Genomic DNA, 27,656 nt, shown 5'->3' on the forward strand with positions numbered 1-27,656 from the left:
GCCCTCCCAAGAGTTAAGTGAAGTTTTCAAGGTGAGGTACATCCTTCGTGAAAAGATTACCTTCGAAAAGGTCAAACAAAGCGTGTTACAAAAATAAAGCCTCCTTAGCCATGCGATCATGAAGTCCCCACAAGAATTATCAGGTATAAAGCGCAGAATAGTTCAAAGTAATGGTTTAGTAAAAACTCTTATGTTTGTTAAAAGTTTCATTGTTAACTTCAATACAAGGAACGCTGACATCAAAAACGCTTCATATACAGGGATGATAGCCAAACTGGAACTGTTTAGGGATTGAGGAGTCCTAATTCCGAATGCACTTAATGTCAGACCGAACGAAGTGGACACTAATTTACTTCCATTTATTTCGGTCCACGAACATCTCTTTTCGGGCTTGACATCAAAGTATCAAAAATTAAAAGACGACCGCTTCGGTCACGCTGCTTCCAGGACAGACTTCAAGCAGCATCTGATGAGTTGCCTCTGTCCTGGTACGAAATCCTAAGCTGTTTTCGTCACCTTTTACATCCGTAAAAAGTAGAACGCATGTGGAGTCGGTGAAAAATAATGTGGAGCTTACGGTAACAATGCTCCAAAACCATCGATGTCAAAATTGATTTAAGAGGAGGCTATGGTTGGAGCTTTTTATAACTATGGCATATGGTGTTCTCCATGCGCGACTCCATTATATTTATTAAAGTTACACTGTGAACATTGATCTTAATTCTGAATCCCTGTCTCGTCTTCCTCTATTCATGGCCATATAAGCAAAATCTACAAAACGTCATCGATTTCAATCCGTTCGCGAAAAATGGTTTCATGTAAGATAGATGCCATCACGTTTTTAAGGTTTTGTGTTAAACCAAATTTTATTAAAATCGGTTTAGTGTCTATCTAGAAATGGAAATCTTAGAAAGAGGCTACCTCGCCAATTTGTGGGATTCTCATCCATTAAAGTCACCCCCGCTTTCTTCTTTCCCGCGTAACAGCTGTAGAATATCACTTTGCGAGGAGGCTAGGTATTAAGCCACCAAGCCTTCCCCTCCTCGAGCACTGTCTGTTTTACCAAGTTCGTTCTAAATCCTTTCGATTACAGATTTCATTGCGCACTTCCCCAACGGTGTTCCGAGGGCTTATGCTGATTTTCAGATATTTTCCCAAGGTCAGGCTTCTCAAGTGTCCAATCCCATTCAGAGCAAAAGGGGCAGCTACTTACTGTAACCACAATGCCCTGACAGAAATTGGATTAGGTGATAGTTAATCTTGCTGTTAAATCGTCGAATCCACCGTTGCCGCTACTTTTCCAGCCACGCTCGTCTTGCTACTTTTAGTCCAAAATTGATAGACAAACTTCAATTTTTAGTTTTGAATGTAAATATATATTTCGGGAACGACTTATCCCCTTCATCAGTATAAAACTAAGTAAGTAAGTCGCTCCGGAAATATATATTTACATTTAAAACTAAAAATTGGAGTTTGGAGGAAGCTACCCCTTGTCTATCAATTTGAACCGATTTTAATAAAATTTTATTTTCCACAAAACCTTAAGAATGGAATGGAAAAAACTTCTGAATAGGCCCCATATTGAAATAAAGGAAAGAATTGAGTGCTTGGCAAAAATGTAGTCAGTTTGATTGGCACTCTACTACGCAAGTCGTCCCATTTCTTATAATCAAAGGTAACTGCCGAAGAAATTCAGTTCAAATCTGAGGAAGATCCAAAGGAATCTGTTCCGCAAGAATTCAACATTTCTCTTCGTGGTAATTCACTACCATTGGGTATATAGATTCTATGTAGGGTGAATTTCAACTATCAGAGCAAGATCTATGCCACAACTAGTGTTATCCCCTTTGTTATGCTCTTTGTTACTTCACCATCCTATATTACCTTCAGCAAAACTATAGGTAAAAAATGAATTTTTCGTGAAAAGCTACCGAAAGGATATAAAAGATGCAACCTATACCAGTAAAAATTTCCGTGCATCCATCATATCCATAGTAGTAGATACGAAGTGTATTTAACATCTTTGGGTACAGATACCCAGTTGGAAGGAAGGACAACTTCATACTAAGCTACCCGATGTAATTGTCAACCGTAGCTAGCAAGGTACTTCCAGAAGGGAACCAACTAAAATAACCAATCCACAGGGGCGTTTCGACAAAGTCCCTTTCCGGAACTCCTAAACAACCCAATTGAATTCCCATCCTGCGCTAATTTAGATCTATGCAACTCGTCGTTTGGTACACATTTACGCTTATCAATAAGACAACTCGTCAAGGTCGCAAATGAAAATTGTTTTAATTTTGTGGGGTTCAGGACGTCTTTTAGAGGTGAGGCCTCACTAATTGCGAAGAAAATATCCCCTCCCCGCATGGTTCCTCAGTTGTGCAGGACTTATTAAATATTCCTGAGAAGTGAAACGATGGTTACACCCCTGGTAATTGTTGTCAAGTTCCGTTTCATCCGGTTTTGGGACCCAGATGTTGTTAACTCGCTTTTTGCTGTTATTCTGCATATTTAATTGTTTATTGTGTTTCCGCATAAAAAAGCGAGCTACCAACATGTAGCCACTTGCGGGAACGCTGCAATCTTTTATCTTTTATTTATTTTTTTACTTTGATCAAGTCATTTTGTACAATAATTATGAAATTACAGACAACCAGTCCAAAATCGGAAGTTTGACACTTGACACTCAGGTATGAAAGGTTTTGTGTATTTTTTGTAGAAGTATATACATTTGAGTGCTGGACCAATTGCATTTGTATGCAGCCCGTAGTGGATATGCATTTAGCACGGCAGCTTTGTGATTTGTTTCAGATTTTTCGGTTAGGTAGTCTATAAAATAGAGTTTGTGAAGAAGATGACCTCTTTATAGCCCACGCACTCCCCGCCTTTCAAAAAAAATGTCAACACTAAGATCCGCTCCGCAAACTGGTAATAGAAACTTTTTATTTGATATACCACATGACTACAGCTGGTGGAAAAAATTTTACAACCCCCTTTTGCTTATAAGGGGACCCCCTTAAAATGAATGTAAAAGGATGTAACTCACTGTATGTGTGGGCGTTTACAGTTCCCACATTTCCACTAAATTTCGTGTCAATCGGTATAATCGTTTCTGATAAAATCACAAACAGACAAACAGACAGACAGATAGATAGACGAATAGCCATTGATGTGATTTTAACAAGGTTTTGTTTAATACCAAAGTAAATTCATGAAAACTGTTTCCTTTTTATTTATATTTCCACCAATCTGGATAGATACACATTTCACTGGTGATCCCTTGAAAATTGAAGAAAATGATAATTTCTTCCCAAAAAGCCTCCTGATTTTACAGCACCATTTAATATAAAAACATCTAGAAATTTATATCTACTTTAGAAAAACTACTAGAGAGTAACCTACTCATTAGGAAAAATACAATATTTCCTAACCCATCTTATATTTTTATTAATTTTTTTTTATTATTTCTTTGGATGGCTTGTGCAGTTTCGTGCATCATTGCATTGAAAAGTGCATACTATACTGAAAAAGATAGATAAGAATAATTTAGATACAATTCAAATGTATCGGAAATAGCAGAATATTTTTTGAGGCTCCCCTTAAAATTATTTTCAACTACAAAACAAGATAGATTCAACGGGTCATATAAATCTTAACGAGTTGCATTATGACGAACCATTTGTATATCAAAAATACTATTAAACTAGTGTGGATTCTGCGAATACTACACATTAACCTTTTTTCTAATCTTTTTTACGGAGAATTTACTAGAATGCAATTAGTGAAGGTGACGTACCCTTGGTAGTAGAAAACTGCAGAATTACCTTACGATATAAAGCAAAACATTTCCTAGTAATCAAAACTATAGTTTATAGTAGTAACCTTAGAATGATACAGCTGATGAAAACATCATTGGAAGGGGGAATTAATGTTTGGATAGATGTAAACATGCTGATTAGATATTGGCTAGTTATTGGTTATGGATATGATGAAATGAAATTCTTGGAATCTTGACCTTGCTGGGTTATTTGGTTTTAAATGTTACATGTATGTATATTGATGAAAATAATCTGAAAAACCCAATAAACATATTTCAGTTGAAAAAAAAAGATGATTTCGGAGAATAAACTAGTGTAAATATGCGGAGCTGCAATAATAACAATCAAAGGTCATTTTAACACGCTTAGTAACAACCAATTTTCTTTGATTCTAAAAATGTGTAAACTAAAGATATATCCTTAGAAAAACATTTTCCAAAATCGATATTAGCGGAAACGTACTATGGTACAGCACTGAGAGAAGCATACTAAAATCTTTATAACTTTTATATTTTTTATAATTACTTCGTATCTACTTAAATGTTTAACATATTTAGAGCCCTTATAACTTCAGTATGCTTCCTTTTTTGGTTACAATTTGCTTTATTCAAACAAATACCGTGTTTCGGAAATCAATTATTCCTTTTAGCAATAGTAGAGAAGAAATAAACACCGAAGAAATGAAAAATTGGTTCCCGAAATGCTTTAATTGTTTGTATAAATCAAATTGCAGTCAAAAATGAAAGATCCGCCTTTTTTCATCTGAAATGCGCGATGATTGAGGGGGTAGAGCGTTAATCTTTCAATCACAGTCGTCATGGGTATTTGTGTTCATCTTGTGTTTGTCTCGCTGCTGTGAGCTTATCACTTGCACAGCGTTAAGTGTGATTAGCAATGAAACTGAAACAAAGTCTGGCTGTGTGAATGCCCTATACTCCACTAAAGAATGAATGGGATCCGTCCAAAAGAAAAAGAAGTTCCTACAAAGTTCCTTCAGCGGAAGCCACATTGTAAGAACAGGTCTTACCTAAAAATCACTCAACTATAACAAGGAGAGCGTGGAGGTCAATTTTCAAACGAAAATATTTAATTTAGTTGAAAATGGATGTCTACGGCTGGAAAATTGACAAGGGAAGTCTTTATTTCGAGACTACGGATTAGTAGCGGTTAAGGACCTGATTGTAATCCCAATGTTCTTTTGAATGAAGTACTCTAACATGCTTTAAGTTCTAGATCCAAACTGGATTGTTGTGCCATCGATAATTATTACTATCATTCTCAATTCACGTAGTAATTTCTAACTTCAGATTGAATAGAATTCGTTGTATTTCTTTTTATGGTTCTGTGTAAGACGAAACCTTATTAAAATCGGTTTGCTGTCTGTCTGTTTCTTTTTGCCTGTCTATCTATCTATCCGTCCGCCTGTCTGTCTGCTTGTCACACATTTATCTCAGAAATGTTGACTCCTGTCGTGGTTCATGCCTCAGCCAATTGATAGGAAATTTTGTAGAAAGCTGGGAACTGTGAATCCCATTACATGCAATGAAGAGCATAGTTCCACGTTGATTTTAAGGGAATGCGGGGTCTCCAGTCCCCGAACAGGTAAGCTTAGCATGCTCTGGGTCTTCAAGGTGGAACCAAATTCAGGAAAAAGGGAAAATTTTCTTCTTTTTCTTTAGCCTTTGTCCCGTTCACAGCGGGGTTGGCACGTCAAAGTGAAAAATCATCAAACCTTAATTGGTACTGACACTTTTTGTAACCACTGAATCCACTCCTCAATACGGGAAATGATACAGTGATAGCTTTTGAAAATCATTCCATTGTTGTTGTCCCTTTTCAGTGAGCTTTATCTTGCCCCCTGTGATATTCTCTATCTTTTTCAGTTAGATTCATTCTGATTTTGTCTTAAAATATGTATCGCTTAAGAAAAGATTTAACAGAATAATTTTTTGCATGAGGTTATTCTGAAAGTGCTGCACACCATAACTGTCACCAAGCAGGTTTTTTCGTTTGGTGTTGGGTAAACACGACACGTTATACTTCTTTCCAGACACGTGCCGCATATAAAATGATGGAGCAAATCATTCCGGCCAGCAATCTGAGACTACATCGGTGCTTGCGATCTTCTTCATTTTCTTCGGTCTTTATTCCGTTCACGGCTCTTTGTGATCAGTCGCAAGAGACAGTTCATTGTCTTTTATAGTCGGCCAACACTCAGAACCATAGAGAGCGACAGGACGGACGACATGCCGGTAAATTTTAGAGATGAGACGTTCGTTGATACGTGGATCACAAAGAATACTATGTGTTAAATCATTTCGTTCAGAGCAGGTCACTTCCGCTGACAGTGATGGTTCCTGTTTAATGGGGATCGTTCGTCAAAAACTTTTTCTTTATTCAGATTGAATCTGAGACCGTGTCACAGGAGGTATTTTTGCTATTATACGGTAGGAGAACACCGACAGAGACACGGAACGGTTTTGATACACCCGCCACACTTCGAACTTAACTTTTCGGATCGCGGCAGAGCATTCGAACCCAGCGGTACCCTTCATAACTCGGTGCTGGATCATTTGAAATAAAAAACAAATTAAAATTTTTTCATTACATAATCGCTTTCCCCAGGGAATTCTGGGAAGGTTTTTCAAAATTTTAATTTTTTTGCTGCTGGGGAACACTTTGAACTGAAAAACCCAATTTTTGCAAAAAAAAATTTTGCTATTATTGGAAAATAAAAATAGATTAACAAATTTCAAAGAAAAAGAACTCTCCAGCATTACCTCGTCAATTCAATTCAAAATTTCAAAAGAATCGGTGCAGTCAGTGAGGGGCAACATGAGAAGAAAGAAAAAACGCTTTAAAATTTGAAAATTAGGAACAATTTGGAATAAGATGTGGTTACTTAAACCGCTGTATCTTACTTAATTTTGCTTCGATTTATCTGAAGGTTTCTATTTAGAGAATCAAATAAAAGGAAAAATCCAAAAAAGGTTTAAAAACAATGGCCAACCCGCCTTAAGCTTTGCAAATCATCATCCTTAGGTACTAGATAATCGGTTGCAAAATGATTGTGTGACCACTAAACCAGAATACTAATTGTAATCGTCCTCGTCCAGTTAGTGAGCATATTCATATGGAAGTTTTGTTCAGCAAGGTTAAGTTCTACCGTCCTCAGCAACGTTTTCATGACGCATGGTCTTAGATTAGAGTGTACTTCGATGTCTTCATGTTGTTTGGCGATGGTAAACATACCCTAATTATCCGTAAAATCGATTATCGCAGGACCATGAAGGTGCCCTCTTTATGTCACTCATCTGCATCATATGGATCCCTTCGGAGAGATAATTTTCAATCAATCTAATTAAATAACTAAGGACACACGTTTCAGCCAGAGGTCATTAGCTTATGATATTTTGGACATACAACATCACCAAGGTACAAAAACTTGCTTGCGCCCCATGTGAAGTCAACCACGGAATAGGCTTGGCAAAAACCAAATTGTTACTTAGATAGGCCATCCCCGTGCTGCTGTGGGGGATTGGTCATTTAAATTAGACTCTGTTTCTTCCACCGAGCTGGGACAAACTCCGCCAACCCTACATGCCAAAAACACTGATAAGATATCGAAAAAATCAAAAATTGACTGACAGTTTCGTCCAGGGCAGAGGCAACTCATCAGACTGGCACTTTCGGTCACGCTGCTTCCAGGGCAGAGGTGAGGCAGCGTCTGATAAGTTGCCTCTGCCCTGGACGAAACCGTCAGTCAATTTTTGATTTTTTCGATTTTTAATGCTTGGGGTGCTACGCTCCAAACTAGGGATCCATGGACTAAAAAACGTGGGAGTAAGTTGCTCCTCATTTAGTCTGGTCCACCATCACGTGGATGTGGACTTAGGATCCCGCAGATCCTAAACAACAACCTAACTGATAAGATAGTTAAGCATTTAAGTCGGTAGCGGTATTAGTTACAATCAATCAAAAAGGCAAAAATATTATTTTATTCTTCTTTATTTGGGGATACTAAAAATTGAAACTATGACAGCAGTAATCAGTAACTAAATCGTCACAGGGCCCCATAACTCTGGAAAATTTGGTGCGAACTTTTCCATAATTAACAAACTCACACTAGGTGAGGGATTTATGTGTTAACGCTCAATAAGGAAATTTCACGAAGTCACATCAAAAAGTACACAGGAAAGTCAACATATGAGTTGCAAACACAATTTCTACTAATTATCATAATGCACGGTTTTTCCTTGACCGAACTTTTACATATTCCAAAAATAGTATCTGATATAAGTCGAGGAATGCTCAAAAAAATCTGAATATCTCCAAATATTTACATCAGCAAATTTTTTTCTCTGAACACTCAATGCGTTAACATATCACACTTATGAAAAACGCTCGATAGCATCAATCGTTTCCCTCCCAAATATCATTTCATGGTCAATCAATCATAGCAAGTTTTTGTCACGTGTTTAAGTAATCATCTGACAAACATCTTGTAAATTAATCATCGAATAAAAGATAGTAGTTTTTAGTACCATATGAATGAAAATCTATGCATGCATCATAAAATATCACAGCTTTTCCTGAAAGGTTCGATTTATTCTTTTACAGGAAACATAATGCATTAGTTGTGTCATATCTTTTTGTTATTCTTTTGAAATATGATTGCTCTCGTCTATCGATTGGAAAAGTATCTTAAGAAGATGCCGTTCACTTTGAAAGTAAATTTTTCTGTATCTTTTTCACTTTCCTTCATAATTTTGTGGTATATTCAGATTTTTCCGAAGTGGGTGCATTCTTGTGCATCTCAGATGCATCTTTCATTCAAAAGCTCGTATGGTCGTAGGGTCATATTTCACTCACATCAGGATATTATGCAACGATTATGCAGGCTGGTGATGAAGTCACGTAAAATTCATCATTTATTTGATTTTATGGATATTGCATGGTGGCGGATATGAATGTTTATTCATTCAGGCATATCCATGAATATTTAAGAAAAGGAAAAAAAATACATTTTTATAAATGATAACTAATTGTAATTACATGATTTGAATATCTCTTCGATTTGTATATTTAGATACAAATATACTCGTGATTAAATCTTTTGAAAGCATGTCCTAAGGCGACTCACATAACACTCAATAGAAATCCAAGTGGACCATCTCATTCCACCCCTGATTCACTTTCTCAACCCACCGTTTTCTGTCTTGCACCAGTTGCCAGCAACACCTTTTAAGTGGAATATGCTATGACTAATGGTCCCAAATGGAACTTCCAAACTTGGAAGGTATCCAAACCGAGCCTGGATTATATAAAAACCAATCTGATTCGCAGACAAAGCAGCTGCAATTGAATGGAACTTTAGTTAAATTTTGAACCTTAGCTCGCGTCATCGTGATCATTTATTGTTCAATCGTGACATGAGGAGCCATTTCAACCTACATTCAAATGTTAGTAGCGCCATTCTATTTTGCTTTGAAATAGGTAAACATGGATGGTTATAGCAATTGTCTTGTACACGATGAAGGTGAGTAAAGTACACAAATCACAGGCACTTTTGAACTTTGCAACCAGGGACAGGGAAGCCATCCATTCAAAACAAGAGCTCGTCATAATAATTGCAGATCTAGTTTCTTCACTACTTAGCCTAGTAAAGTTAGCTTCATACAACCATAAAATTGTAGAAGCGAAAAAATCCATCTTGAAAAGTATCTTTAAGATGAAAACAAACCACGCGCTTACGAATGGCGAATCAGTCATCAACCGCAAAGGTACCGCAATTCTTGTTAACATCAAATACGACCATAGAAAGAAAGTTGATCAACAGACCAAAATGGGCATGCTAATCGTGACATTGGTTTATTGGTAAGCCCATGCAGAGGCCGCCATAATGGTAGCGTTGGTGATGATGACGCTTACGGTGGTGCTGACCGTCGAGCCTAAGATTTTACCATATGTTACAAACTGGCTCCGAAACGTCGATGCTACCACCGAAATAATATCTGCTTTTGGCGTCACGCAAAGAACAATCTATTTACTTTTTACTTTTCAGGTTTTAACCGAATTTTGAACACCTGCCCAAAGTATTGTTATCAAATTGAAATTGCAAATATGAAATTACACTCCCGGGGGGCTCTGTAGATTTCCACGTATTTACACAACACATGAACACTATTGAAAACTTGAATCTGTAAGTAATCATCCATATTGGAACCAGATCAACGCATTATATTGTATTTAGCACTATCCTAAAGCATTATCATAAAGTAATCCAACAAGAGCTGAAGTAGGACCGGCACGGGGCTCAAAATCTACAGCGTTTTATGCTCATGTCTGACCATCATCGTTTCACTACAGAAAGCACCATGTCTTACCTGTATAATTCTTAAGACATTTCCTGTCTGGTTAGTGACTCATTCTCCTGAGGCGTTCAAGCCACTTCTTAGATGGAAAATGGCGGTTACATGCAGTGGTCGGAGGAAGTTCTCTTCTCTTTGACCGAGAATCTTCTTTTGTTCGTTTTCTTATAGTAAATGGTTTATGTAAAGTAAATTAAGACGTAGGGAGTTATTAATTGCACCTGGTGCTGGGACAATAAGCAATTTCAGAGTACGTACATTATCTTGACCCTTTTATTGTAATAGATGCACTGGGAATTAATTTTGTTTGAAAATGGACGAATTTCAGGCCCACATGGTATCCAGTGCTGCAGGCTGCCCCTTCGTACATCAAGTCCAAACTGCAGATTTTGATTAACACCAAGAACTGACTGATTAATTAACAACCGAAAACCAAGGAATAAGACTCCTTGAGATTAGGTTCAAATAAATCAAATAATCAAGCCTTACATTGCATTCTTTACGAAATTGATTAGCCAGATTGATTGCGAATCGGACCCAAGTCAGATCATGGATTAATCAATCAACTGTTACATCTAGTTGTGCGTATGAGCCTTAAACAGTACAATGTCAACCAATGGAGCACAATTCATGATTTTTTTTTTTCTAAATCCACAAATTATTTCCACTGGTTTTCAGTGTGGTTTTGATTCATCTATTCACCTTGATTGCAAGTGCAATATCTTTAAGTGCAAATAGTAATTCAATTGTAGTTTGTTAAGCCTTAATATCTGTACTTGAACTTAATTTGCAGTTCAAGCTTTTATAGTTATTTCTGTAATAATTTCTTTTATTTGCTTCGTTGGTTTAGTTTTGAGTGCAAAAAAGATATTAAATAAAACTGTTAGGTCGGATCTGGGACCACATTGGAAGGTTGCGCCATGCAACAACGAGGAAAGCGTTCTTCTTATCTGAACACCAAGCCTAAACTGATTCGTCACAAATTCGTAGTTCCATGCGTGAAATGATGTTAGTTCCTCGTCACTCCTACGTTTTGACAAACTATATTTATGACGCCTATTATTTCATTTCAGTTATGATAAAAACTATTTTTCAGTTTCATAATCAATGAGCAATTAAAAAATGTGCTACCAGCGATAAACCCTCAGAAGCCGGACAAGCATATTGGCAAACACACACATAAAATCAGGCAGGACTCGACCTGCAAGCAATCCTTGTAAACCACTTTTCTAGCCCGGTGACCAAGACAAGATGGGGTCGTAGATAGTAAGGTACAAGTATCCGCTCCGAAAGTCGGGTTAGCCCTGTGGTATGTCATTTTGATACCATAAACTCCAAGCACTATGATCGCTGTGGGAAGCACAAGGCCAGCATTCATGAAAGACAACAACTCGATCTCTTCGAGGTCCACAAAAAATTGGTTATCTAGTCCCAGCAACCTGGCTTTAATTTGAGCTTGTCAGTGGCAAAGTAAGGACCTAACTCTCTCTCTCTCTCGCTTTCAGCAATTCCTGGAAATCGTAGAGTATGACGAGTATAGCGATGTGGCCTTGAAAAACCCAGTGCCCTGAAAACTGCTGCAATCCTATATGAGTTTGTGCGCGTTTCTGACAAAAGTTCTCTAGATTCGGTTTTCTTGCAGGAGAACTAGATCTTCCTTCATTCAGCGCAGGTGGTCAATCTGTCATCGGAAGTCAACGGCTGCCAAGTAGTGAGAGTATCTAATATTTTATCACCGAGAACGCAGAAGAGGTTGACTCTGAGCATGTCGCCCAGACTGTCCTGCTTGCCTCAGCACTGCACTACTAGCCTGGATCATGTCGTCACTGAATACAAGGCGTTAATTTCCTCTTGGCAATAGGACAGTATGAATATGTTACGATTAGGAACCCCAGCTATCGACTGGCCTTCAGTATCGTCAGTACCTCCTCTTGGAACTCTCACTAAAAACTTTGGGCAATGGCCAAGGAACGATAGAGTGTTATGGAAACTCCTAATATAAAAAAAATGAGTAACACAATGCAGTCTCATTAGCGAAAGTACTAACGAGCAACAGGCTGTATTAGCTGGTGTGATTACAACCAGTCCCTTCGGAATTTCAACACATAGGCCCTTTTTTATGGCCGCAGCGACCTCGTTTTTGAACCAGTTTCCAGTTCCGACGAATTCGTCCATTTAGAATAGTGCTAAGGCAAGCAAATTGAGTGTAAATGCATTAATCTGGACCGTAGAGAAAAAATCCGAAACCCGGGGTGAAAACTAAGTGAAAAACTCTGACCCGGTATAGACGTCATTCCAGTTCCTGTATAATCCATTTTATTCATTGAAATTTCTATTCCGGACCCCCGAGGAAACTTCGGGCTCAGGGGAAACCGTGCCTTTTCACCGCTACAACCCCCCCCCCCCCCCCCTGGGCCAGCGGATTTCTGGTAGGCCCGCGGGGGGGGGGGGGGCATATAATTTCCACCGTAGACCCCTACAATTTTCACCCCGAGTCCTGTTTTTTCGCAAAATTTTCATTTGGGGTCCAGATTTCATCTCTGGTTGAGATGGTGCTCCTCCATAAACTCAAGTGATGTCTTCAAAAAGGAGAGACTTCTGTCCCCGATGTTGTGGGACCTTGTAGTAGGCGAACTGCTGGTCTTACTAAACAGTGCAGAATATTACGCCTAGGAATACGCTGATGATGTCAGTATTCTTATTATAAACAAATTTTTGAAACTGCTGCCAAAGCGTGTTCAGGAAACTCTGCCTTAATGAACTGCCTATGTGATCGGGAAAATCTTACGATAAATGTCAACGGATCGAGTTCTTAGGGATCAAGCAGAAACAAAGTGCTGGGTAATTTCAAGCGCCCATCTCTCCCCTGTCTCTTTTGGGGCCCCAATTTCAGCTATCAAATGAATCTGAGTCTCTAGTAAGGTATAGATAAAAAACTCAATTGAAGCACAATTGAACAGTTCAAGCAATTAACGAAGGGAAGTGGACACTTTTACCTCCAAAAAAAAGAATGACTAAGAAATGCAAACTAAAGCCAAACATTATTCATCATTTATATCAAGGCGTGGTGAGACCTACGCTCATCTATGGTGCTTTAGTGTGTTACCAAAGGGTAGACCTGGAAAAGCTAAAAAAAAACTTTTTCAATCTCTTAAAATTCGAGTGTATTTCTGGTGTCGCGAACAGTACATTCCCTTAAGCAACGTGTGGACACCTGCGGCATACTAATACAAAAATATTATCTATAAAATCACAACCCTAAAAATTGGCAGCGAGTTCAGGCTACGAAAATTCTACCGAAATTTCAAAGCTGATACATCAATAATTAAAAAGGATAGTGCAGGAGTCGGTCAAAAGCATAAGGTAAAACAGGAACAGGAAGACGTTGCGTGAGCTTCAAGCATGTCACATCTTAAACCGTAAACCGGCCTACCACTGGATTCCTATTGAAAGTGCATGGCATCAACCAAGGCATCTGAGAAGTTAAGGATGAAAAGCGCGTCAAGGCAACTAAAATGCTTAAACTGGTAGGTCTAATAACCGGTCACTGTTCTCTACAGAAGTATTTGCATACAAAAGAGACTCAACATCCAGACCTTCTAATGAGAAAGATGAGCTAGCATCTCATATCATACTGGACTTACACGGTGTAGATTTTCTGTTTGAAAATCAACAGACCCAAAAAGGAGGGTTGACCATATGCACAAAGCTAATTTCTAACTCTATCAAAGCATTTTTGGAGCAACAACTAAAGGACACCCCAAGACGATTCCTGACGTCAAAAATAAAGCTAACAATTTGAAACTTAATGAAGAAGTCCTTAAAGATGATTAGGTTACTCATTGACAGTTACCTGATGGGAGAAAAGCTTTAGAATAACATCGGTGATGAGTCAAAGGAATATATATATCATCATGTGGAACCGTAAGAGGACAACTTCAGGTATCGGAGTAGTCGGACATATTAACACTTCACAGCTGGCTATAAAATACCCTGATGTGATGATGGATCCTAAGCTGGTCCAGCAAGCAGCACTGGCAACACGGTCATTCGGAGGTATCTAGTGCTCACACAGGATCATGCCAAATATCGAAGACCCACGATATGCCTGCAGGTTTGATACAACCAGCCCAGTTTGGGTAGCTGGATTGAATACTCTATTTGACACGCAGAAGGTTTACAGAAGAATAATCTTCAGAAGAACAGTCCTTAGAGTGTTCTATGCCTTGAGAATCGTCAGTGATAGCTTAAATTATACCGATCGACAATTTTGCAGTGAGATGGCACCCATCCATGTATAATATGGAGCTTGGCTCTTCTTATCCGTAGTTAATGACGAAAGGGGGATATCACAAATTAAGTGGTAATAACGATCAGGGAGGTCAGGAAGCGGTCGTTGGACTTATACACTGATTCCCAACACTCGGGTCTGAACGCAGAGAATTAAGTAAACAGCAGAGATCTGCACAGATTTCAACTGAACAAATGACTTAGCTACGATGACGCGCCGGGGTTTCCACAGTAGGAAACCAAACTAGTGGTAGAATCAGAAAACCTTGCTATTGAAATCATCGCATCTGCGAGTGGGGAGATTTTTTTAAAGGACAATAGCAAAGTCAGGACATCAGAACTGGAGGAAAATTACTACGATCTTCAAGATAGTGTGAACAAGCGGAATCGCTGCAGACTGCCGTACCTAAGGCAAATACGGTTGTAATGGACAAGATTTGTAGGCAAAAATCACCCCATGTGACGTACATGCGATTCTTGTTCAAAATAACTGCAGTTCTTTTCCCAGAACACGAAGAAAGTGGCTTTCAGCTAAAGGTTTAGCAAGACGTCTTTTCAATCCCCAGTGTGACAGAAACTACGAGAGGTCTGTGGACGAATCAAGGAAAATAAGGCTGCTGGATTGAAGGAAATCCGGAACAAAGTCCTCAAGTTGGCTATTAAAATTAGGCCCACATGGTTCATAAGCACATTTGAAACATACATGGTGGAAGAACTGTTTGCTGTCCAGTGGAAGATGATTAGTTCTACTAGCAAAAACCAAAATCCATCTAGTGCACCATCTTCATATCGCTCTATGTATTTTTTAAAAACTATAGAGAAAATGTAGGAAAAAGTGATTCAAAACAGGCGACCTCTGTTTTTCGAGTTAGTGGATAATTAAAAGTTAATTCTTGGAGAGACTTCTTTGGTACGAGAAAAATAGCGAGGTGAACGAAAATATTGTGACATCACCTGTTTTCCAAGACTCTATATTGGGACTCCTGCAATGAACATAGTGTATGATGGAGTGTTTGGCCCTCGCGTGCTACAGGAGGCAACCTTGATTGGTTTTTTATAGACGAACTGTCAGTAGTGGTAGTTGCGAAGCACTCTGAGGATGTGGAAGCTTACGGAAGTGGAATCATTCATGCCATCAAAGCATGACTACGAATGGTTAAACTGGGCTGGATTGGAAGGAAGCGGTCCTTATCATCAATCGGAGGAAAAACAATACCGTTTCGAAATCGATCATTAGATGCCTGGAAGTAATAATAGAAATCTAACTAAGCTTCCGGGTACACTTGGAGGTTGCGCGAGAAAAAGCAGCTATCTAATAATATGATACCTAATATTAAAATATAGTCACCAGCTGCTAATAGCAGGGATACTGAAATTTATTCTGCGGCAGTCGAGGACCCGGAACATACCCGAGATTCGCGATGAACGAGGAAGGTTTAATGATGCCTTCGACGTAGTCGTCAAACTCGAAAATCTTGTAGAAGAGGTTATGAGATGGGAAGCAAATTGGGGAGCGATAAACACAATAATAACCGCGATACAAGAAAAGCCCCAGGAACTAGATCAAGGTCGAAAAGTGCTATGGACACGTAGTGTAGACGAAAGCCCTCCCCGTGAAGTGCTCCTACGAGGATATGGGCGGAGACCGGGCCAACCTGACACTACAACGTATTTTTATGATTCCCACCTCCATCTATACCAAAAAATTGCCGCAATTATCAGTTGAAAAGATGTCAGATTCTGGATTCACTCTATTTAGACGAATTATTAGTATAACTTGACTGGATGTGCACTCAACTTTGCTATATATTCACGAGCGACCACAATGCTAACGGCATTGCCTCTTAGTGCATCGTTGGGATCTTGAATAAGGTGCTCTAACACACACGTTATCGCACCAACGATTACCATATGAATACAACAAGGAGGTCCGTACTCACGTTTCCTATTCACTGAGCCACGGAATTGAACGTACTTGCTAACTATCATTGGGGAGTAAAAACACAATTCCATGTCGTTCTAAGTAGCTCCAGCATACCTTGCTTAGAGTTTGGCTATTGGGTTTGGATTTTTGAGGATTTTGGGTAACATCCAAGCGAGCAAGCACGGGCCGTTACGAATTTTACCAGGATGGAACAATTTGAGTTTTAAATAATATAAGATAAGATTGCAGGACCTACATCCTTCATAGTTATTTCTTTGCTCCTATCCAAATTTGGTTGGAGACAGTGCCTATGAAGTACGACACAAAAGAAAAAACCTTTAGTTTATTCGCGCAAACCAAGCAAGGACAACTGAGAGAATGGAGGTCATTAACGAAGAATAAAAATATTGGGGTCCTAGAAGGGATCCTTGTGGTACGTTAGAGCAAAGGGTAAGGTGACAGGATACCCAACCATAAAAAAACGCTAGAAGGTTACTTAGAAATGTAACAAGTGAGCCATGTAACAAATGACAGGGGAATGTTGTGATGAAGCAGTGGACAGAAATAACGTGTGCTTTAGAGGGTTGGAGAGAGGGAAGTAGAAGAGAAATTGTTTTGCATCACCTTTTTCAAGAAGAGAAAGATTATAATCAAGATTATGTGAATGATCGTTTTCAGGGTTCTCCTTGGGTAACGGAATAGGAGCATAATATGATCACTAATATAATTAGACCCTATTTATGTCACTGATAATTGAATCTTTAAATCAACCCCTGTCTAGAAAATTACGGGAGCTACCGGCACAACTTTTAGCCGCAAACATTGGTAGTTTCTCATGAATGACCAACAGAACTCAACTTCAAATTGCCCATTTCAGTATTATAATATTTATATCATTATATAAATTGCAAATTTGATGAAAACAATCAACTCCTCAATTCACTGAAGCTGATAAAATAATACAATAAAAATGCGTTACGGTATAATATAATTTCATCGGTGAAAAAGTGGGATATTACTCACGACTTAAATATGTATGAGTGTAATTTAAAATTTCCAATAATTCAAAATATATTAAGATTACACTTGATTGCACTTAATCTTTTCGCAGTAGCAACTCCAGATACAAGGTTAGCTGTACAAGTCTTGCGCCTACTGTATAAGTATCTGCAACTGTGTTTTCAAGTAAAACTCTCGAACTCGATCAGTTTTCAAGGTAATGTCGGTATTTCTCATATTTTCGATAAGTATGTACATATGGACGTATAAGATAAAAGGAAAAAGCTTGAAAATAATACTATAAAAAAATACAATTTACACAAATGTATTTAGATACTAGTTTATATCCGAAAATGTTTATTTTCGGTGCAGCAGAAGTGATAGGAGTTAATTTAGGCGTAGCATTCGACACGTTTAAATTGTCAGACCTTGAAGTGTGGTAAGGAATGTTAAATAGGTAATTTTGGGAATAATGAAAACGAGTTATTAGTCATACTCGGTTAGGTTTAGTATCGCAAAACTCCAAATTTGATAGGGCCAACCATATCAATTAGGTTTCTTGTTAATTGGTTATGCTTGTCATTGAAATTATTTCCTCTGTTTATGATAGATTGTAGATATAAGATGGAAGTAAAATGAAATTCAACACTATATTCCTTGCTTGAACTGCTTATATGAGTCACATGATCAATGTCTTTCTTCACAATTATAACAATAATATAATAGATACTTATCTAATTTTATTCGAAAAAGACAACTAAAACATCTTTTCAAATTAATTAAATAAGCAGCAGCAGAAAATTGCAAATTGTGAAGGTGTTGACACGATTTTATGCTAGTCTGACGTGGAGGTTATCCAGAGAGTTTCATACTCGCAACTATGCAAACTGTGTAAGTAAGCAGTTAACTAAGTGCAATGTGTGACCCAACTAAAATCCGAGTAAATGTGCGGTATCTTCAGACTGTTTTGGTATTTCATTGACTGCAAATGTTCCCGTCTAATGAGCACAACAGACCTAATTGTTCCCAAATAAACCCAATGGTAACAGTAGAATCAATGACCATTGATCGTGCTGAGATGGAGCTGCAAGCAGCCACGATTAATCCTACCAGTACCAGCCTAAAACCAGCAGCAGGTAGGATAATACAAACTGTCATGAAAAGGGATGTAATCATTATGGAAAAAAGAAAACGTAGCCCCCAAACCAATGCTACTGAGCGACCGACTAAAGGATATAGTTTAAAGCACCCCCAATATATGCCAGGGAATCTAATAATAGGACACCAGTTAACGGCATCAATAGGGCAAAGGTACCCCATCCTATGATTAAGCAAGTGAAGGAGGAGGGTTTGAGGTAACGTACTTTGTACTATCCTCAATAAAACAAAAATAAAATGCTGAGATCAGAGAAACAGATAAATAAAGTATAGTTGGAGTTATTCCACTATGTTAAATCCTACCTGATCTCCCTTGGTGACAGGTCCCGCGGCAGACCAAGAAAATACTCCAATGTAGTTACAAAGAAGATGATCGGATCGAGTAACAAGTCTCGGAAAAATGCTAGGACATCCACCTAAGTCGACGTGACAGGACTGGCCCCAGTCCTGTTGAAAAATCGACAAGGGTTCTTGACGCAAGGACAGCCTCAGAACGTAAGTAAGTAAGTTCGAGCAAAACAGATATGTGTCTGCACGCTAAATATTGGAACCCTAACTGGAAAGACCAAGAAACTTGGAAGAGTCCTTCGGAAAAAGCGCATTGACATCTGCGGTCTACAAGAAATCCGATGGTCTGGTGCCGGAAGCTGCGACATAGAACGCGAACGCAGTAAAAGTGCCTATAAACTTCTCATTTGCCATCTCAGAGGTCGACAGGTCAATCTGATGCCGAGAAAGATGCCTTCTGGCAATTTCTCCATGAAAAGACTTGTCACGTGCCTGCTGACGATTATATCATCATTGCCGATGACCTTAATGGTCATGTGAGTGGTGAAAAGGCAGACGGTAACAGGTGCTACGGGGAAAGAAGAAATGATCTCACTTACGCGATTACCAACCATTACGATTGTGGAAGAATCACATTGAAGACACGATCCACAAATTGGCCTCTGCAACCCTTGAAATACTTGGGTTCGGAATGACAATGTTGAAATGAAGGTCTGTGAAAAAAAAACGCCTCTACCACAAATTTCTCGACGATGAAACGCTCGCCAGTTGGCAAATGTCTAAGAATGCCAACCGGGAAGCAAAGAATGCAATCGCTGTCATCCGAACGGATCATTACAAAAATCATTACGATAAACTGGACATTCGGAATGGCGAAAGAGATCTGTATCGACTTACCAAAAAACGAATGAAATCGGGGAAAGTAGCAGGACCTGACGACATCGTACCTGAGCTCCGAAAAGCGAAGAGCTGGGACCCAACACTGTGGCTCAGTGAACTCTTTAATCGGGTTATTCAGGAAGGTAGAACACCATCTCATTGACAAGCAAGTACCACAGTTCCAATATGGGAAAAGAAAGGTAGTCCAGCAGAATGTCCAAAGCACCGTCCAATCCGGTTACTTTCACATACCATGAACATTTTTGAACGCTTTCTTGACAACCATATTCGTGAAATCGTTGAAATAACTGTGAATCAAGTCAGATTTGTCAAAAATTGCGGAACTACTGAAACGCCGTGAGGCGCATCGTACATTGTCCATTGCTTTTCTGGATCTAGCGAATGAAATGGCGTTCCGCAACTGGTGTTCTTTGTGATCGACGTGTCAACGAACGTCTCAAATCTAAAATTTACCACAATGTCGCCCGTCCTCTCACACTCTATAGTTCTAAGTGTTGGCTGACTGTAATGAAGACGAAGATATTGCATTGGATCACTTGCATTGGAAATGAGGATATCCGCGATCGAAAAAGGGTTACACCGATCCTGGAAAAACTGCAAGAGAGGCGTCGTCGATAGTATGGTCACGTAATTCTCGCTAACAAGAATTTGCTTGCCAAGATTGGTCTGAACATCGAAGTCCATGGCAAACGACCAAAAAACAGGTCGACACATCGGTAGCTTGATACGCTGAACGGGCATTTAAAATCCTCGCAATTGCATCCAGCTCAGACATTTGATAAAATGAAATGGCGAAACCGATCACAACGAGCCGACCTCGCTTGTGAACGGGACAAAACTGAAGAAAAAGAAGAAGATACATCAACCAGTAAACGCACCGCAACCACAACTTTTGCTGACTATACAGCATTACTCTACGCACACGTCAACCTCACAATGGCTGTAAGGAAGCTCCAAAAGCATGGTTGTTGGATTGGTTCACTAGATTAAATATCAAAATCAATCTAAGGAAGCACAACTGCAGACCAATTAGTATCAACAATAAAGTAATAAAGCAGGTGAAAGTAGTGAGGTACCAAGAAATACACCTGGACAGGACGTTGAATTTGAAGACCTATATGCTTGTGAACGGGACAAAGGCTGAAGAAAAAGAAGATGCAGAAGAAAAGGGACAAAGTCGTTATTGGCTATTGAATAGAAGTTCTAAACCGAACCTAAACACAAAAATTCTTTTATATAAAACACTGCTGAAGTCAATTTTGGTCTTATGGGATATAGTTTTGGGGATCAAACAGAAAGTTCAGTCTTGCAATGATCCAACGAATTCAAACAAAGACAATTTGATCAATACTTGGGGCACCTCGCTACGTTAACAATAGAATAATACAACGTGACACCGATATTAGCACTGTCCAAGAAAATTGTGCTATACGCAGCGGAACCATCCAAAGAAATCGGCCAACAGCGTTCTTATATCGCATAAATCATTATCAAAAGCGCAACAACCGGTATCCGGTCTAGGCCTGCCTTAATAAGGAGCTCCAGACATCCCGGTTTTGCGCCGAGGTCCAGCAATTCGATATCCCTAAAAGTTGCCTGGCATCCTGGCCCACTCCATCTCCCAGGTTGAGTCTGCCTCACCTTATTTTCCTACCATACTTGCCCTTATAGACTTTTCGGGCTGGATCATTTTGATTCATACGCATTAAGTGACCCGCGAACGGCAACCTATTGAACCGAATTTTATCCACTTCCTGTCGCTCATAGATTTCGTCGTTATGTAGGCTATGCAATCGTCCATCCTCATGCAGGGGGTCAAAATTCTTTGAAGGATTCTTCTCTCGAACGCGACCAAGAGTTGCTAAAAACCCAAGTCTCCGAGGAATACATGCGGACTGGCAAGATCCTTGTTTTGTACAGTAAGAGGTTTGACCCTATGGTGAGACGTTTCGAACGAAATAGTTTTTGTAAACATAAATACCGCCCCTTAAAAAGAACTAGTCCACTTCAGTTGGTTAATATGGCTTAACCTTAACCACCGCTTAGGAGTACACACCGGCAAAATGGAAGCAACTCAGACGAAGGAAGTTACCGCGGGAGAAATCATCAACATGTCCATCGTGAATCCAGTAGATACAACATCATACCAAATCGAAACTACTTTGCTGGTACTAACTTCACCCGTCGGAGCTTCACTCGCGTAACAACTTTATAAAGCCTACCAACGGAGCCTCAAAAAGAAATATGCGACTACTACAAACGCTAGAATACCCTACCTCGCCCGAAACAACGGCCTAACCAGTAAAACCAACAATTGTAGATGACAGGACGCTCAAACATCAAACGTAAAACCCCCATCAACACAAGCTTTGGACATCCCAATTGCAGTAGATCCGACAACTATCCTAAATTTATAAATCCATAAATATATTGTAAAATAACTGTTCTGAGTGTAATTACGCGGTATTTCTAGAGATTAAATTATTTGAAATAATTCAAACTTGCCTTTTCGATTCGTTGGAGTTATTTTATATGTTGATCTTGCAAATGCCGATATTTCGGGAACCACTTGTTCCCTACATCAGTACTAACAAGTCTTGGAACTTGTTAGTATGGATGAAGAAAACAAGTGGTTCCCGAAATATCAAGTCTTGGGACTTGCTAGCACTAATGAGGGGAACAAGTGGTTCCCGACATATCAAGTCTTGAGACTTGTTAGCACTGATGAAGGGAACAAATGGTTCCGAAATATCAAGTCTTTGGACTTGTTAGCACTGATGAAGAGAAAGAGTGGTTCCCGAAATATCAAGTCTTGGGACTTGTTAGCACTGATGAAGGGAACAAGTGGTTCCCGAAATATCAATTCTTGGGACTTGTCAGCACTAATGAAGGGAACAAGTGGTTTCCGAAGTATCGGTATTTGCAAGACCAATAAAGCACACAAGCGATTAGTTTTGTTAAACTAGACTTAAAAGTTGCAATAATGCAAGCGAGAGGTTGGCCACCAACTTAATTCTTGTAATCAAAACCAATAAAGTGTCAAAAAAAGATTAAATAAATATCCTCCACAATAAAATCTCCAATTTATTCATCATCTAGATCTATTCACCCCTCACTCATCGCAACTGGACAAACAACTAAATTTAAACGTTACAAATAAAATAACGAAAAAAAAACTATAGAATCAAAACCTGAATCTAAAGATAATATTTCTTGGTCCTAAATGCACATATTCTAACTCCAGTAACATGTCTAACACGAATTTCAAAGAACCGCGATTAGAAAACCTGCATCAGATCTGATGATGCACGTGAAATTCAAAACCCCCCTCAGATATTACTCTATGAGTCTACGTCAATATAGATAGATATATAACATTAAGATACACCTTTCCCGCCAAGAGTTCACGAGTTTATGGTCGTTAATCCACGGCTTGAATATCAGGTTTGGAAGATCTTAAAAATAGAAAAGGAGAAGAACGGACAGAAGATTAAAAAGAGTTTTAAAGCAAGTGATATTGACCAAAGATAGAAATGAAAAGAGGAGAATGACTTTCAGGAAGAGAATAATGGGTCGCGCGGGATTGTATCTTTTTTTTAAGTATGGATAGTTTTAGTGCTTCCTTTTAGATGAATTGTTTTGTCCAATACAGGGGCACCTTTTTACTGCTTTCCCAAACGACATAGTAACGTAAATATGAAAAACAAGATACTAACGAACAATCACTTTGTGGAAAGAACCATAAACGACAGTCGCTACCTAATTGAATATTCAAACTGTGCAACACCAGAGAAGACAATATTCCGCGATATATCCAACAGCATTCCATCCACACCCTTCTGCATGGTTATTATTGTACAATATTTACTAGAATCGATTGCGACTCGCTCTATCATTAATCTTGACAATTTGCATAATACGTGAATCTCATCTTGAACAGACCAAATACACATCTAAAGAACAAACCCAAGAAGCACGTCTTATTTTTACTTGTGTTCTATTTTTTAGCATTGTAATCTGAATTTCAACTCCTTGGAAGAAGCACGCATTCCCATATTCAAAGTGTAGGCAGCCAACGCTTAGTAGAACTCCAACAGGTGCTAATTTGTAATCCACTGAGTGAAATAATCCAATTGCACAATGCACATAATTTAAATCACACCTTTTATGTTACGTGAACTAAGTAACGTGTCTAGATTATCCAAGAAAGCACCACAACCAATATAGTATTTTCAAATCAGATTTAGTATCTTTTTTTCCACTTTTTATCTTTTCAGTCAAAACACACCGAACAGATAGACGCTCGCGAAACCGCTTCTGTAACGTTAAAGTATCTCGCAAAGACTGATGACGCTCATGCGCTCATTGTTTCACCTGGGTCTAGCGGAACAGGTAGAGTACAGGTAAACATCGAATATCTTCTCCTGCACTCCCACTCTACCTCAACAAACATCACCACGGAGCGTAGCGCAAGCTCAAACCATGGTAGTAGACGCCTTGCATTTTACCTGTAACTATTCAGCTGCAGACGCAAACCCACAGATAGGTATCTACAGATACTGGTAGCAATGGGTTGACGTTCGCGTGGTAAGATAGCTTGTACCGTTTGTGCAGACTTCTTAAGAGACGAGAGCGCAACAGACCACATATAGCAGATTAGACTCAAGAAATACACAGACACAGGTGAAACGGAGGTTAATCGCTACTGAGCTGTTTTTGGACGCCATTTTGTGAAGATTGCTGGTCCGAGGGAAGCCATTTCAATAGCATTAAGCGTCTTTTGCAAGCTACACCAACGTACAGTTCGAGAGGTTTTCTTTGCCGTTAGCAAAATTAGGCGTTTTTGATGTCAGCAGAAATTAAAGGGAGTTAGAAATCGGATCTAATGAATTGAAATATAAAAGAAAAGATATTACAACAGAAAAGATACTCCACTGCTTACTCTAAAGTTCATTACACCCTCGCATATCGTTTATCAGAAAAGTTAATATTGACACTAAGATGCGTTTCATGCTCTCGAAATTCACTTTCAACGAATCTTATCTTCCAGCCATATTCACCTGAATCTTTAAGATACATTCAGGTGTTGTTTTTTTCCATAATTTTTCCGAAAAACACAGCGCCCTTTACTTTTAAGACCAGATGAATTTTGTCTCAAAGTAAATCTTTCTGTACACAAAGTGCATATCATAAAACGAAATGAAAATTTACAAGATACATCCATACTGAATTTTCCTAGGTAGATTTTACGATACATATGGGTATTGTGAATAGCACTTTGCCTATTGCCCAACATTTCAGGTTGATAATGCACGTGCACTTTACGGAGCAGCACCTTAAACATGGGAAACAGAACATGGCTTAGGGGTTTGTATTATATTTTGTCCCATTGTTCTGTTCGAAGACGTTGATTTGTTTGTCTGCCAGTATCTTTGAAGATACGTGATTTACCTCGACTTCTACCTGGACAATTTTGAGGAATATGGACAATGTTTCGCTCCCACGCGTAAAAGATGAGGATTTTAGAAAAGGTACAGTTGGTCATGCAAGGTGCTCGAACAGTCATCAATTTGAGAGAGGAAAATGTGTTTTCTTTCGGGGATTTCCGACGATTTTGGGATATTAAAGAATTTGTCATGGGAACGTTGGTTAATATGACGCTGAACTCTAAAGGCTGCGTAAATTCCAAGGACTTGTATTCCGATGAGGAAGATGATCAATTAAAGTTACAGCGAACTAAGTTCATCCTAGATCCGTAAAATATTGCACTAATATAGGCTCTGATATGAAGACCCATACTGGAAAGTTTGGTGGAAACCCTACTATTATTTATAACAAAATTATAATAAATCAAAATTACCTCCTCTTTTGCGTCAAATTAGAAATTAGAAAATCGCCTCTTTTGGAGACGGGGCTGCAACCCTATCGGATAAGTCAACACCAAGGAGAACATCAACGTGATAGCACCGGGAAACGCTATAGTAACATTGACTTGCTGATTGTGATGCAGTGGACGAGTCCTCCAAGACCAAATTAAGGCGACCATTTAAAGTGGATCCGGTTACGAAGCCTCACTAGAGTTCATATGTCTGAGAATTCCTGGAGGATGACTCCCTAGTGGAAAATTCATAATGGCTGTAATTGTGCGCTCATCGTGGGCGGAGCTCCTCGTAGCCTCAAGCGTGGAGTTGCGCTGCACAAGTCGGGTGCCGTATTCCTTAATAGCGGTAGAGGCTCCAGGTCGGCCTGCATCCACTGGTATGAATGCTGAACTCGCATTCGGTGTAAGTCGATACCGCTGTGCCAGTCACAGTGCAGCTCTGATGTGTGATCTCCAAATCAACCCGTACCCGAAGAGGGCCGCCGGGTTAAGCCGATATGGCTGGTACTCGCGTAAAGTGTATATACACTACGAGCTATATATAAGTGAAAACACAATCTTAGTGTAGCGATTAAATTATTTGAAATAGTAAAAACTTGCTTTTCCTATTCGCTAGTGTCAATTTATTGGTCTTGCAAATACCGATATTTCGGGAACCACTTGTTCCTTTTATCAGTACTAACAAGTCCTTCTGTGTACCTAAATATTCTTATACAAAATCTCCACAAAACCGTTCAATTGCGACTAGTTTTTCATATAAATCTGCTTTCTCTCTTAAAATTCAGTGTCCGCGAGGTCCTGTATGGAAATATCACCTCTGGCATATCTTTAAGACCAAATGGTCGAAGCAGGTATTATTTAGGCGATTAAGTCGGCCCACATCTATGGTAACCACAGAACTCTGACACTGCACTATGTATCGTTTATTTTTCAAAATTCTGTGGTCGGCTCTGATGATCTTACGGACTTCTGATGATCTTACGCACCCAATTATCCAATCCATCAAAACTTCCTGCTATGAAGTACCTCAATCCTGCCTGTAAAGTGCTACCCAAAACATCCTTGTCGCGACACCCGGATAAATCAACGGATAATTTATTTATATAACCCAATTTGAAGGGCAGAAGCGGGCGTTTCGCGGGTCGAAACCCAATCCTGTTAGAGAGCCACAAAGGAACTACAAGTAATGAAGTAGGTAACGAAAAACGTGTTACAGGAACTGCCATGTACAAGGACAAGCATTTTAGAGAAGAACGACTTCGACAACTGTAACAGTCATCATAGAAAGGCGTGACAGCACCAGGTTTCGAGTGTTCCGGGTCTACGGTGGAGTCTATCCCCCTTTTTTTGTAAGCAGAACAAGCCATCCTCGTCTGCCCCCGGTGACATATTAGAGTTACGGTCAAGGAAGGAACCCGAACTCAGGCAATCTTGAACTACGCGAAAAATATTGGCTTGAGATTACGAGCCCGACTTCCTAACTTCAAGAAACAAAGGACTACGGAACAGTTTAATAGAAATAGGATACAGGATGAACATCTGTGGAATAAGTAGAGAAACGGAAGGGAGAAGCATTGGACACAGGATTCACAAATGAAAAAAACTGACCTAGCACACTATTATTGTTGCGAGCATGAACACCATTGGTATCAGTCAGAAAAGCGATCGGAGTGATTGGTTTGAAGATGCTTGCAAGCTAGCTATTGAAGGAAAGTGAAGGATCAGCTCATTAACAGGCCAAACTTTATCGCTTACTGACAAAGCTAACGCTTTTTAATCGTGCGGAAAGTCAATTTCAAAGTGAAATGAAACAATAAGTTGCTATAATCGTTGTGGCTGCAGGGACTTTCGAAGAAAACACAGGCCGTCCTGGCATGTGTGGATTCGTTCGACATTAAACACCACCATGAACAAAATCCACGAGGTGCACGCGTGACTTGTAGCTGGTGAGGTGCCAGGTGACACGTTAAACCAGGTTGGTCACCTGCAGTAGATGATCACAGCGTTAATAGCCACCGTTCCTA

General features: G+C 39.2%; 1 protein-coding gene across 3 annotated transcripts in view; it reads right to left on the reverse strand.

Annotated features, from left to right (window-relative positions):
* LOC119656982 overlaps positions 1-27,656 on the reverse strand; it is a 260,103-nt gene that overhangs the window by 35,167 nt on the left and 197,280 nt on the right. The window contains exon 1 of one of the 3 annotated variants that reach the window (XM_038063715.1): positions 23,914-24,081. The exons of the other annotated variants lie outside the window; for them this stretch is intronic. The gene's annotated coding sequence lies outside the window, so the exon portion shown is untranslated. Of the gene's footprint in view, positions 1-23,913; positions 24,082-27,656 lie in introns of those variants that run through there. 3 annotated transcript variants of the gene reach the window in all.

The sequence above is a fragment of the Hermetia illucens genome, chromosome 5 (assembly GCF_905115235.1).
Source record: "Hermetia illucens chromosome 5, iHerIll2.2.curated.20191125, whole genome shotgun sequence".
Lineage (NCBI taxonomy): Eukaryota > Metazoa > Arthropoda > Insecta > Diptera > Stratiomyidae > Hermetia > Hermetia illucens.